The sequence below is a fragment of the Pectinophora gossypiella genome, unplaced genomic scaffold (genome assembly GCF_024362695.1).
Source record: "Pectinophora gossypiella unplaced genomic scaffold, ilPecGoss1.1 Pgos_41, whole genome shotgun sequence".
Classification (NCBI taxonomy): domain Eukaryota; kingdom Metazoa; phylum Arthropoda; class Insecta; order Lepidoptera; family Gelechiidae; genus Pectinophora; species Pectinophora gossypiella.
Window position 1 is genome coordinate 630,350 of NW_026063251.1, and position 14,502 is coordinate 644,851.

Sequence of the window (14,502 nt, forward strand, 5' to 3'; positions counted from 1 at the left end):
CGGCCTGGCAAAACTATCGCACCTGGAACATTTTTGATTTCACGAAACCTATTTAAATCTTGGTCAAATTTTATCGCCCGTGAAAAAAAAACAAAATGGCCGAAAAACAAGATGGCCGCCATACAAAATTTTGTTTTTTCAGAAAAATGTCTTAGAGGTAAAAATAATGTATAGGGGTGTAATCGGAATGTAATGTTGAGTATGGAAGTACTTCTCGATCTTTGAAATCTGCTCCGCATCAGGGAGACACCCTACGGCCTGGCAAAACTATCGCACCTGGAACATTTTTGATTTCACGAAACCTATTTAAATCTTGGTCAAATTTTATCGCCGGTGAAAAAACAACAAAATGGCCGAAAAACAAGATGGCCGCCATATAAATTTTTGTTATCCCAGAAAATGTCTCGGGTGTAAAAATGATGTATAGGGGTGTGATCGGAACATCATCTTTGAAACCTGCTCCGCATCAGGGAGACACCCTGCGGCCGGGCAAAACTTTAGCACCTAGAACTTTTTTGATTTCACGAGACCTATTTCAGTCTGGGACAAATTCTATCGCGGTAAACAAATGGCGGGAAAACAAGACACGCGAGCAGCTTGCTGCGAGCGAACCACGCGACATCTAGTTATTATATTATATATAGCTACAAACCCACTGACTGACTCACTGACATAATTGTTCTCCCAGAAGGAGCGTCGGGGGGTCAAAATGATGTATGGGGGGTGTGATCGGGACCTCCCGGTGAGTATGGGAAAAATCCCAAATCTTGGAAAACTGCTCCGCATCAGGGAGACACCCTACAGTCTGGCGCAACTATTATACCTAGGTCAATTATTTTTTCGCAGAAGCTATTTAAATCTTGGTCAAATTCTATTGTCGGTGAAAAAAAATCAAAATGGCGGAAAAACAAGATGGCCGCCATACAACATTTTGTTTTTTCAGAAAAATGTCTTAGAGGTAAAAACAATGTATGGGGGTGTAATCGAAATGTCATGTTGAGTATGGAAGTACTTCTCGATCTTTGAAATCTGCTCCGCATCAGGGAGACACCCGGAACATTTTTGATTTCACGAAACCTATTTAAATCTTGGTCAAATTTTATCGCCCGTGAAAAAAAAAACAAAATGGCCGAAAAACAAGATGGCCGCCATACAAAATTTTTTTTTTTCAGAAAAATGTCTTAGAGGTAAAAATAATGTATAGGGGTGTAATCGGAATGTAATGTTGAGTATGGAAGTACTTCTCGATCTTTGAAATCTGCTCCGCATCAGGGAGACACCCTACGGCCTGGCAAAACTATCGCACCTGGAACATTTTTGATTTCACGAAACCTATTTAAATCTTGGTCAAATTTTATCGCCGGTGAAAAAACAACAAAATGGCCGAAAAACAAGATGGCCGCCATATAAATTTTTGTTATCCCAGAAAATGTCTCGGGTGTAAAAATGATGTATAGGGGTGTGATCGGAACATCATCTTTGAAACCTGCTCCGCATCAGGGAGACACCCTGCGGCCGGGCAAAACTTTAGCACCTAGAACTTTTTTGATTTCACGAGACCTATTTCAGTCTGGGACAAATTCTATCGCGGTAAACAAATGGCGGGAAAACAAGACACGCGAGCAGCTTGCTGCGAGCGAACCACGCGACATCTAGTTATTATTATTATATTATATATAGCTACAAACCCACTGACTGACTCACTCACTGACATAATTGTTCTCCCAGAAGGAGCGTTGGGGGGTTAAAATGATGTATGGGGGGTGTGATCGGGACCTCCCGGTGAGTATGGGAAAAATCCCAAATCTTGGAAAACTGCTCCGCATCAGGGAGACACCCTACAGTCTGGCGCAACTATTATACCTAGGTCAATTATTTTTTCGCAAAAGCTATTTAAATCTTGGTCAAATTCTATTGTCGGTGAAAAAAAATCAAAATGGCGGAAAAACAAGATGGCCGCCATAGAAAATTTTATTTTTCCAGAAAATGTCTCGTGGGTAAAAACTGTGTATAGGGTTGTAATCGGAACGACTTGTAGAGTATGAAGATGTTTCTCGATCTTTGAAAACTGCTCCGCATCAGGGCGGCACCCTACGGCCTGGCAAAAGTATCGCACCTATAACATTATTTTTTCCACCAGGCCTATTATAATCTTGGTCAAATTTAATCGCCGGTGAAAAAAAATCAAAATGGCGGAAAATCAAGATGGCCGCCATACAAATTTTTCGTTTTTCCTGAAAATGCCTCGGGGGTAAAAATGATGTATAGGAATGTGATCGGAACGTCATCTCAAGTATGAAAATACATCTGGGTTTTCGATAGCTGCTCCGCATCAGGGAGACACCCTACGGCCTGGAAAAACTATAAAACCTAGAGCAATATTTTTTTCACGAAACCTATTCAAATCTTGGTCAAATCCAATCCCCGGTGAAAAAAAAACCAAAATGGCCGAAAAACAAGATGGCCGCCATACAAATTTTTGTTTTTTCCGAAAATGCCTCGGGGGTAAAAATGATGTGTGAAGAATTTGATTGTATCGTCATATAGGGCGTGGAAAAGCTTCTCGATCTTTGAAATCTGCTCCGCATCAGGGAGACACCCTTCGGCTTAGCGAAACTATAGCACCTCGATTTTTTTTGTTTTCACGAAACCTATTTAAATCTTGGTCAAATTTTATCGCCGGTGAAAAAAAACAAAATGGCCGAAAAACAAGATGGCCGCCATACAAAATTTTGTTTTTCCAGAAAATGTCTCAGAGGTAAAAAGTATGCATAGGGGTGTGATCGGAACGTCATCTTGGAAAACTGCTCCGCATCAGGGAGACACCCTACGGCCTGGCAAAACTATAGAACCTAGAACTTTTTTGATTTCACGAAACCTATTTAAGTCTTGGTCAAATTCTATCGCGGTAAAAAAATGGCGGGAAAACAAGACACGCGAGCAGCTTGCTGCGAGCGAACCACGCGACATCTAGTTATATTATATATAGCTACAAACCCACTGACTCACTCACTCACTGACATAATTGTTCTCCCAGAAGGAGCGTCGGGGGGTAAAAATAATGTATGAGAAAAGTGATCGGGACCTCCCGGTGAGTATGGGAAATTTTCCAGATCTTGGAAAACTGCTCCGCATCAGGGAGACACCCTACGGCCTGGCGCAACTATCGCACCTGGAATGATTATTTTTTCACGAAACCTATTTAAATCTTGGTCAAATCCAATCCCCGGTGAAAAAAAACTAAAATGGCCGAAAAACAAGATGGCCGCCATACAAAATTTTGTTTTTCCAGAAAATGTCTCGGGGCTAAAAATTATGTATAGTGGTGTGATCAGAACGTCTTGTGGAGTATGAAAACACTTCTCTATATTCAAAATCTGCTCCGCATCAGGGAGACACCCTACGGCCTGGCAAAACTATAAAACCTGGAGCAATTTTTCTTTCGCGAAACATATTTAAATCTTGGTCAAATCCAATCCCCGCTGAAAAAAAACCAAAATGGCGGAAAAACAAGATGGCCGCCATACAAAATTTTCGTTTTTCTCGAAAATGCCTCGGGGTGAATGTGATGTAAGAGGGATGAGATCAAAATGTCATATTGAGTATGGAAATACTTCCCGACCTTCAAAAACTGCTCCGCATCAGGGCGGCACCCTACGGCCTGGGCAAACTATCGCACCTGGAACGATTCTTTTTTCACCAAACCTATTAAAATGTTGGTCAAATTTTATCGCCGGTAAAAAAAAAACAAAATGGCCGAAAAACAAGATGGCTGCCATACAAAATTTCGTTTTTCCAGAAAATGTCTCGGAGGTAAAAACGATGTATGAGAGGTGTGATCGAAACGTCAAGCTGAGTATGGAAAAACTGTTCGATCTTGAAAAACTGCTCCGCATCAGGGAGACACCCTATGGCCTGGCAAAACTATAAAACCTGGAGCAATTTTTCTTTCGCGAAACATATTTAAATCTTGGTCAAATCCAATCCCCGCTGAAAAAAAACCAAAATGGCGGAAAAACAAGATGCCCGCCATACAAAATTTTTAGTTTTTCCCGAAAATGCCTCGGGGGTAAAAATGATGTATGAGGAATGTGATCGAAACATTATATTGAATATGGAAATACTTTTCGATCTTCGAAAGCTGCTCCGCATCAGGGAGACACCTTACGGCCTGGCGAAACTATCGCACCTGGAACTTTTTTGTTTTCACGAAGCCTATTAAAGTCTTGGTCAAATTTTATCGCCAGTGAAAAAAAAACAAAATGGCGGAAAAACAAGATGGCCGCCATACAAAATTTTGTTTTTCCAGAAAATGTCTCGGTGGTAAAAACTGTGTATGGGGGTGTAATCGGAACGTCATGTCGAGTATAAAAATACTTCTCGATCTTTGAAAACTGCTCCGCATCAGGGCGGCATGGCCTGGCATAACTATCGCACTTGAGACATTTATTTTTCCACTATACGTACTTAAATCTTGGTCAAATCCAATCACCGTTGAAAATAAATCTAAATGGCCGAAAAACAAGATGGCCGCAATACAAATTTTTCGTTTTTCCTGAAAATGCCTCAGGGATAAAAATTATGTATGAAGGTTTTGATCGGAACGTCATCTAAAGTACGGATATACTTCCAGGTTTTCAAAAACTGCTCCGCATCAGTGAGACACCTCACGGCCTAGCAAAACTATAAAATCTGGATCAATAATTTTTCGCAAGACGTATTTAAATCTTGGTCAAAATTAATTGCCGGTAAAAAAAAACAAGATGGTCGCCATACAAAATTTTCGTTTTTCCCGAAAATGCCTCGGGGGTAATATGATGTATGAGGGGTTTGATCGGATCATCATGTTGAGTATGGAAACCTTTTTCGATCTTGAAAAACTGCTTCGCATTAGGGAGACACCCTACAGTCTGGCAAAACTATCGCACCTGGAACGATTCTTTTTTTACGAAACCTATTTAAATCTTGGTCAAATTCTATCGCCGGTAAAAAAAAGAACAAAATGGCGGAAAAACAAAACGGTCGCCATACAAAATTCCAGAAAATTGTTGTTTTTCCAGAAAATTCCTCAGGGGTAAAACGTATGTATGAGGGATTTGATCGGAACGTGATGTTGAGTATTGAAATACTGCTCGATCTTCGAAAACTGCTCCGCACCAGGGAGACACCCTACGGCCTCGCAAACCTATCGCACCTGGATCTTTTTTGTTTTCACGAGACCTAACTAAATCTTGATCAAATTTTATCGCGCCAAGCGCGTCAAGGTCACGGGCTTGTCGATCAGGGTCGTGTAGTTCGTAACCATGGTAACCACGATCTCAAGCGAGTTGGTAGGGAGTAACCATGGTAATCACGAGCTACTGTAGGTAATAGCGTCGATTATCCCAATCTCGACGTGACTTTGACGCCTCGCTCTAGGTGCATTGGGTACTGTAATTAGCGATTATCATAGTTTAAATAAGTCGTGTGAAGGTACCCAGTTACAGTTTTCAATCATCCGTCCCTTTCCTTTTCGGTTGATAAGAAAATGACAGGTATAACTTCAAATAAACTTCGATAGTGTGTACTGGAATCAGCACCAACAACACATGTTACCTACTCTTGCATATTTAGTAACTAAGTAGGTAGGTAGGTAATAGAAATATTTTATAAAATACTAATAGATGACATTCCAGGCTATTTCCTCAAAAAAAAATACAGATGGAGCTGTCCAGATTTAACGTGATAAATACGTAAATACCTATTTTCTCATTACTCGAATAAATAATTATTCAAATATATTATAATGCAATGGCAGTATATAAATTATCCGTAAAATTAGAAGGTTAAACGATCACACATCTGTACAGAGCCATCTATCTTTGTTTGGGAAAAGTAGTCTGGAAAGTCCCTCATTGGTACCTATAGATTTTGTAATAATATTTGTCTTGTATTTAAGCCAATAAAGACTACCAAAGGATGTTTGATGTGGAAATCTGGTCTCAAAAGGTCATAAGTTCACTGTCAGTAGGTAGGTATATAGGTACCTACATTAAAATGCAACTAACAATTTTGATACTTACAACAAAACACTGATTGTGAGATCTTATCAGTTGAAGTGGTGGTAAACTATGTGATTACTATTTATATTTTTCAAAATAATTTTAAAATGAAACAATTTTATTAAAAGACAATGAAAGATATATTTTTAGAAATAAGTTGTTTTATTATATATTATATTTAAAATATCATAAGTAGGTGCAACCACACAAAATATTTCTACATTTAATTAAATAGTTGAAATAAAACAGCAACTTAACCAAGTACTCTCGGCCTCCATGGTCCAGTGGCTGACTGTTGGGTCAACACATCTGGAGGTCCTCGGTTCAACTCCCCAAAAATTACTTTGTGATCCCCAGTTTGGTTAGGAGATGGCTGGCTGATCAACCGATTGCCTGAAGTAAGATAATCTATGCTTCGAATGGCATGTTAAGCTGCTGGTCCCAGTTACTACTTACTGATGTTAGTACATAGTCATTACATAAATCATGTCAGGGAACTTAATATGGTAACATATTAGTAAGTAGGTATAGAATAAACTTGACAATAACATTAAAATATATGGGTTATGTGCCTAACTAGCTTATTTAACTATTTAATGATATGATAATATAAATTATAAAGTGATTTAAGCTCGTAGTTTAACAACATTTATGAACATAAATAGCTACTAACTACATACAATGCAACAGAACGGCACACTTTACACAGCTCTTATGTTCACTAGATATTAATACTTTTGAGGTGAGCTCATCCTGCAAACAACGCATACATGAGCATCCATCCGGAATCTGAAAGCAAATATGAATGTTCTTAAAAAAATAATTGTAGTTTTGATGTCCCATGTACAATAATATATTTTACACAATATGCCTGATTATAACAATATTATTAAATCTGTAGGGATGAAATTAAAATATGCCAACTTAAGTTGCCTTATAACAATGAGGGTCTTTCTAATCGACATTCCCCAAACACATGATAGATGGCGTTGTTCACTTTTAACCTGATAATTACCTATTTTCTCATTGCTGGGGTACATAATTATTCAAAAATGTAATGTAATGATGGAATCATCATATAATATAAAACTAATTGTTTCTTGATATTAGGATCACATTATGTATAGAATGACATTGCTACCTATATTGCTTCTCTTTATTTTGATCAGAATAATAATAGGTGGAAGTTGTATCATCATAATATACCATCATCATTTATACCCAAAAACAAAGATAAAAGATGCATATGTCTATTATCCATGAAGTTAGAAGTTTAAACGAAGAAACTTAACAATACCATCTATTGTGTTTTTGGGGAACACCGATTGGAAAGTCCCCCATTATGATTGAAACACATAAAACCTTTTAAATAGCTCTTACACAATGTAAATTATAATCCTTAATACTTTATTGGGTGAATATCAAAATGTGCCATGTTTGGTGGCAAACTTTTATATTTTGTTTTTCGTTAAAAATTGGGTTCCGACTTGAAAAAGGATCCTCCTCCTCCTTTTGGATCCTTTATCATGTCGGAACCCAATTTTTCACGAAAAAATAATATGAAAGTTCGCCACCAAACTTGGCACATTTTGATATTCACCCTATTACCTGTCACGGAGATATTTTTGTTTTTCTATATAATGTCACTCTTCATTTCTTTCAAGCTTATGGCCTGTGATTTTGTCTTCTTGTATGCCTTCCCAAAGATATTTCACATCTTATACAGACACATTGCTTCCAACTCTCGGACTGGAACATTCATCAGGAGACTTGTTATTGTTACTTGCATCTCTTAGTATGAGTTACACACAAAGTCGATCAGCATCTAACACCTATAAATAAATAACTTTATAATAACAGTGTCATTCGATTGTATATTACTTACATTGCAATTTATCAACGAACATTATCCACAAACTTTTTATCATTTCGGCTTTATCCAAAACACATAATGGTTCTGGAAGTTTTACCAGTTGAATATCCACGCAAAAACGGGGAAGTAGGGCTCGACTCGATGAACTTGTAAGTTACAAATTCTAATAAAGTAGGTAGGAAAAAAGTAGCACAGGAAAATATCAATACAATAGAACTTCACCAATTGTTCAAATGTTCACCGAGACACGACCGAGACAAAAAAATATATTTTTTGTTTTCCCCGAAGGGTAAGGCAAAGGAAACTATGCCCATACAGCCATGTCTTACATTGTTTTTTTCTTGATGATTAATGAAATTATAAAAGGTGATGACGATGAATGATGAAACCTAAGCCCCCACCCTCGGAGCAGACTCCTACTCAGGAACCCTAAACGAATTAACTCAAAAGTCCGCATAAACTTTGAAGTTATGAAGCGGCTTGTTGGCACGAAGCGAAAATAAATAGATACACTTTGTTTAATGAATATTCCGATATAATAACACTGTCGCTAATGTTTTCCGACTAACTTAATGCGGTCATTAACCACAAAACACCACTTCGTATTAATTATTTAGATTTAAGATTATTCAATGAAGAAAACAACTGTCCATTCCAGCCAAAAAGTCTAAAAAAATAAAATAAAATATATAATTATTTTTTTTGTTATTTTGTCCATAGAACAGGCAAAGGGAACATAACCCATACAGCCAAATGTACTACGTTAAATTCTCTTTTTTTTTTTGGTTTTCCCCAAAGGGTAAGGCAAAGGGGACTATGCCCATACAGCCATGTCTTACGTATTTTTTTTCTTGATGATTAATGAAATGATGAAAGGTGATGATGATGAAACCTAAGCCCCCACCCTCGGAGTAGACTCCTACTCTGAACCCCAAACGAATTAACTCAAAAGTCCGCATAAACTTTCGAGTTATGAAGCGGCTTCCTGGCACGAAGCGAAAATAGGCAGATACACTTTGTTTATTGAATACTCCGATATCATAACACTCGCGAATGTCTTCCGACTAACTTAATGCGATCATTAACCACAAAACACCACTTCGTAATTATTTAGATTATTCGATGAAGAAAGCAACTGTCCCGTTTCCGTTTCCCGCTAAAAAGCCTACGTTAAATTCGTTAAAAATAGGTAAACGTATTTTAATTTTCTTAAATCGGAAGGCAATGGTACACAGCCATACAGTTTCTACTGTTGTTATGTCTTATCAACAGGTTACGCAAAGGTATTATTTATGCCATACCTACAGCTTCATCTTCTATTATAATAGCGCGGTCTCACCCGGGGTGAATCTAATTTCCTGGGGCCTTAAACTCAAATTACTAACAAGGTTGCTTTGCGCCACCATCCATGGATACACAGCGTTATCTATATTTTTTTCGGGAACGTAGCCAAGAATGTCCCTCATTGTGATAAGAATGTTCAATGTTCACTTCGTATTAAATATTTAGATTATTCAAAACATCCGACTGATGAAATGAAGGAACGGCAGCCCCCCAGACCTACTTATGCAAGTGGTGACAAAATAAGAAAAAAAAGATTATTCAATGAAAAAAGCAACTTTCCCGCCAAAAACCCACGGAAAAATGAATGAAAATACTCAATCATTGTTGCTTATTTAATTTATAAAGTTAAATGGTACTGATGTGACAAAAAAACAATTAGATTTTATATTGCTTATTTATTAATTCCATCGATATCTATGCGTCCAACTGACGTAAAAAAGTATCTCAATATTTTTCGATATTGGCTGTTTGAATCTGTTTTGGCAGAATTTCTTTGTTAGTCTCATGGAAAAAAAAAGTTAATTCGTACCCAAACCGTTGGCGCGAAAAAGTGACAAGCGTCTTTTCTTTCACTTGTATTTCAAGATTTCCAAAGGTAAGTCGATTTTGTTATTAATAATTTAACAATTATTTATAAATATTTAGGTATATAATAAGGTACTAATCTTTGAAATCGTAAAAAAGTTAGCCATATAAACATAATTAGGTATTATAATTGTAAGATCTTTAACTTTCTGTAGGTACTGATTTTCTCTTTTTCACATAATGAAAGTGAGAACGTTAAAAGGTAAGTACCTATCCACTTAAAAGCTATAATTCTTATTTTATTGTCTATTAGATAAACACAAATAGTATAGAAGTGGTTTGTTTACAGATGAAGCGTTCAAGCGTTGAGATTCCATCGTGCTCTACAATGCTTCGCCGTCGCGTCGACGACGAGCAGCAGGGCCTCTATGACGAGACTGCTGCGATCTGCGTCGGTGCCGGTAAGTATTTTTTATATTTTTTATGTTAAATCCATTTTACGAAACGATCGATTGATCATTATGTCTAAAATAGCCAGCCGCTTGACATCAGCCGTGGAAAAAACTTTACTTAATAACAGGTATTAGGTACCTAGGTATCTACTTAAATCAATTGCATTGCCCCTACTTATGCTGTGTGACTAGAATAGGCGATAGGTAATTACTATTCATATTTTAGAATATTTAAGTAGGCAGGTACCTATATGAAGTAAGTTAGTTAACCTATGATAAATTTAGATGGTCAGAGAAGTCATAAGACTGTAAAAAATAAATATAATAATAATAAGAGTGAATCCTTTTTGAATTATAACAATCGGATTGATTCAGGTTTGACAGCAACCCACCCAAGTAGCAATCAAGAATTGTGATTAAGTCATATATGTCTAAACTTTAGCTAAAGTGAGATTTATCCAAATCAAATAGGACTTATTAGGACTTCATAAATTCATTTCCTTCTTTAATTCTATATAGTTTTCAACAAATCCTACTTTAGATAATTTAGAATACACAAAACCAAGTTAAGTATTCACAAAACTATTTAGTCTTATCTCAGCCTACTGTTAAGTCTACAAGTATTCTTTTACTTTACTCAGATTATTTGAAGGCTCACTTAACACTAAATTGATTTAGTGAAGTATCAGTTTAGTCTTGTAAAGTAAAAATTGATTGCCTAGATATACTTAAGGCAATTTTTATTATTTGTTGCTCCTATACAAGACTGTTTTATTCGTTTTTGACTACAATAAGTAAAACATAAGAAAAGTCTATTCAATGGACGATAAAATCGAAATAGAAGCAAGCAGAAAGATGGATGAAGTCCAAATAATAAAAGGATCTGGTGGTTTTCGAAGGCAGAATATTAAATACAGAAAATTAACCTGTGATAATGCACATCCCACTGTTTTTGTTAGCGATGCGATATCTTCTTCATTGCCATCATTTTTTTATATCGATTGGTATAACACAATCATTTAATTTTGGCAAAAAAATCGTAAGTTCCTGTTTTTCAAATCCGATCCAGCGTGTGGCGGCCCAGGTACCTACGTCTCGCACAAATCTTCTCAAAAATGACTAAGCTAGTCTAACCTAATCTAAGCGCACGGCAACACTACACCATGAAAAATCGAGTTTTATAGTAAAACCTGCTAAGTTCAAATATAAAATTAGGTACCTATTAGTCTAATAATAAATAAATCCAATCAAAAACATAAATGTGAAATGAGAGCCAAGTTCAATATTATGCAATGCTTTGGTTGTTGACTTCAACGACAAAAGAAGTGAGATCTAAATGGGTGCCAAGTTCAATGGTCAGTCCTGAAATTTATTTATAAGTAACAGTATAACATATCATATCTTCTTATAACATAAATATATTGTAGCCTAAGGTCTGTCTTATTGTAGGTAAGTACATATCCTCGTAACGCGTGGGTCCTTTTAAAAGGACAAATTCAAAACTAAAAGTCGACTTTATAGATATAATACATTTGAATACCTATTAAACTCGTTTAAGATTCACGTTAAGTTAAAAAAAATAATATGCCAGTAAAATGGATGTGAGTTGTGTTGTATCGTGGGCGAAAAGCTGACAACCTATCACCGCTAAACACATGTTCCAACTTGCTTACCTACCCTTAAAGTACTTGTCGAATATGGCATCAAGTGGTTTTATGATCACTTAGTGCTCTGCCTACCCCGATATAGGCGTGATTGTATGTTATGTTAAGTTAATCCACATACCTACCACAAAAAGACCGGCTGTCATGAGTTTTGATTACTTACTGACTCTTGCATCTATAGTTAGGTACAGGCACTAATTAGGTATTTATGTTAAGCGTTCATAATAGAATCTAATTATTTTTTGCCAGTTTATAATTTTTTCCTTTATATTCATCTAATTACCTATCTTACCAAATACCAAATTTTAACTCTCTAGGATCATCTGGAACTGGGTTAGAGTTTTGATTTATAGGTCAGTCAGTCAGTCAGTCAATGATAAAAATGAGGATTTTTGTACATTAATATCTAAATAACCGTTTGAGATAAGCTTATGAAATTTAGAACACTTATATGTATCTCACAAGTCTCAATATATGAGCCAAATTTACGATACGATACGATACGATTTGATACGTTTATGTAAAATAGTTTTTGATTTATGAGGGGGTCAAAAGTGGCTGCAAATGGTTCGTGTAATATTACACACGGTGCGGCTCGCCAGTTCTATTTCTTGAACTTGGCTTGATACGCTACCGCGTGTCTAGATACTTTTCTTTCCTCTTTCATTCTTTCTTTTAATAATTTTAAAAATGTACCTATTTTTAACTAAGCTTTATTCACAATCATAAACAAAACATATTTATTTTAAGTTTTGTGTATGGTTAAATGCATTTAAAGTGGGCATTAGATTCGATTCCTTTATTTTTTTAGCTTGATAAAGTCATCGGGAATTGGGCCGCCTTTTTTAACAATAATGTTTTTGGTGGGCTTAGAAACTACCGCGCACACACACGACGTTAATCAAATTGCAAGGGTTCTTCGTATATACAATATTCAACGGATACTCGTAAATTTTTACAATAATCACATTGTTTCCGTTGGCAATTAGAAGCGCGGTGATCGTACCTACTTTGCGTCAGCGAACCATGTAGGTACCTATGAGAATGTATGCGCGGAGACTCATTAGCAAATTGAGTTTATGTTTGTTAGTTCCAATTGCGATAAATATTAAATAATTAAGTAAATCACATTCCTATCCAAGTAAGAACTCAGCATAACAATATTTTTTATCTTCCACGAGTCGACAAACTTACCTCTCAAACAAACATACTTTCCATAGGTTTTAAAAGCTTGTTCGATTTTAATTGTTACTTGTTACATAGATGATTCTGGCACAAAATAAACAAACATGATTTTACGACATTACTTTACTAAATCAAAATAGAGGATCACTTTAGACATAAGAGTTTTAAGTAGGAATTCACTAAATACTTTTTGTCTTAAGTTGGTATACTCCTAGACAATTGAAGTAAAATTTATCTTAACTAGTACTTGATGAAATGCAACTTGACTTTACTTTTCTAAACTGATTCTTACGAAATCAATTGTTTCTAAAGTCTTACTTCATTTAGAAAAATATTACTTAACGCCATTTTGCACTTACAGGAAGAAAACATGTAATATTTTTTTGACAATATTATCGTCAAAAACTGAAGTAAATTAATATATATCTCTGTTGTAGTAACAATTACTGCGTTCAGCTGTCACATATTAATACAAAATGAATTTCTCTATACTATATGTCACCATTTTTTTTATTTGCTGAATAATCAATCCAAATTTTATTATTATTTTTCTGGTATATTAAAGGCCCTTCTGTTTTTTAACACTTTCTATCGATTTTACACGAGAAACAATCATGCGTTTATAATTCCCTGTATGTGAAACGGCAGAATAACCTTTTGTTAAAACAACTTAACAAATATTTTAGACGCCATTTTCTTACAGACTTCATTTCTTGTGTTAATGTAAATGTTCGCCATTATATTCTAAAATAAAGACGCGTGAAGTAAAAATCGTTTTAGTATGACCTGAAGTTTTACTTCGTTAAGTTACAATTGACTCAGTGCAATTCAATCCTATAGTCTTAACTAAGTATTGTAGATATCTTCTATACTAATATTATAAAGCTGAAGAGTTTGTTTGTTTGTTTGTTTGTTTGAACGCGCTAATCTCCGAAACTACTGGTGCGATTTGAATAATTCTTTTTTTGTTGGATAGTCCATTTATCGAGGAAGGCTATAGGCTAAATAACATTACGCTATGACCAATAGGAGCAAAGACAGAGCGGTAAATGTGTAAAAAACGGGGAAAATTATTCATTTTTGAAGGCTTTCTTTGCGTGCGCTGCGAAAACGGTTCAAGATACACAAAAAATATGTATGAAAGAATTATTCCTCTATACATGATCTAAAAAAAAGTCCGCGACGGCATATGTCTATCTTTTAAGGTTTAGTCACAATGACCGTTTTTATGGTACCAAATTTGGTCGAAATAATTTGTATAAGTTGTATCAACATAATAATATTAATCTTTATTCAAATATAAATATAAATAATTATGTTGTTGGTTAAGAGTACTTCATCTATACTTATAATAAATCTGTAGAGAGGTCAATTCTGTACATTAAATATTTTTTCAAAATAACTATCAGGGGGTGATA

General features: G+C 35.7%; 1 long non-coding RNA gene across 1 annotated transcript; it reads right to left on the reverse strand.

Annotated features, from left to right (window-relative positions):
• Positions 1–6,234: 6,234 nt before the first annotated feature.
• LOC126381244 (uncharacterized) lies at positions 6,235–8,156 on the reverse strand. The gene is made up of 3 exons (XR_007568735.1): positions 7,927–8,156; positions 7,650–7,790; positions 6,235–6,830 (listed from the first exon to the last, which is right to left on the reverse strand). It is a non-coding gene; the product is annotated as an uncharacterized LOC126381244 (long non-coding RNA).
• Positions 8,157–14,502: the final 6,346 nt, after the last annotated feature.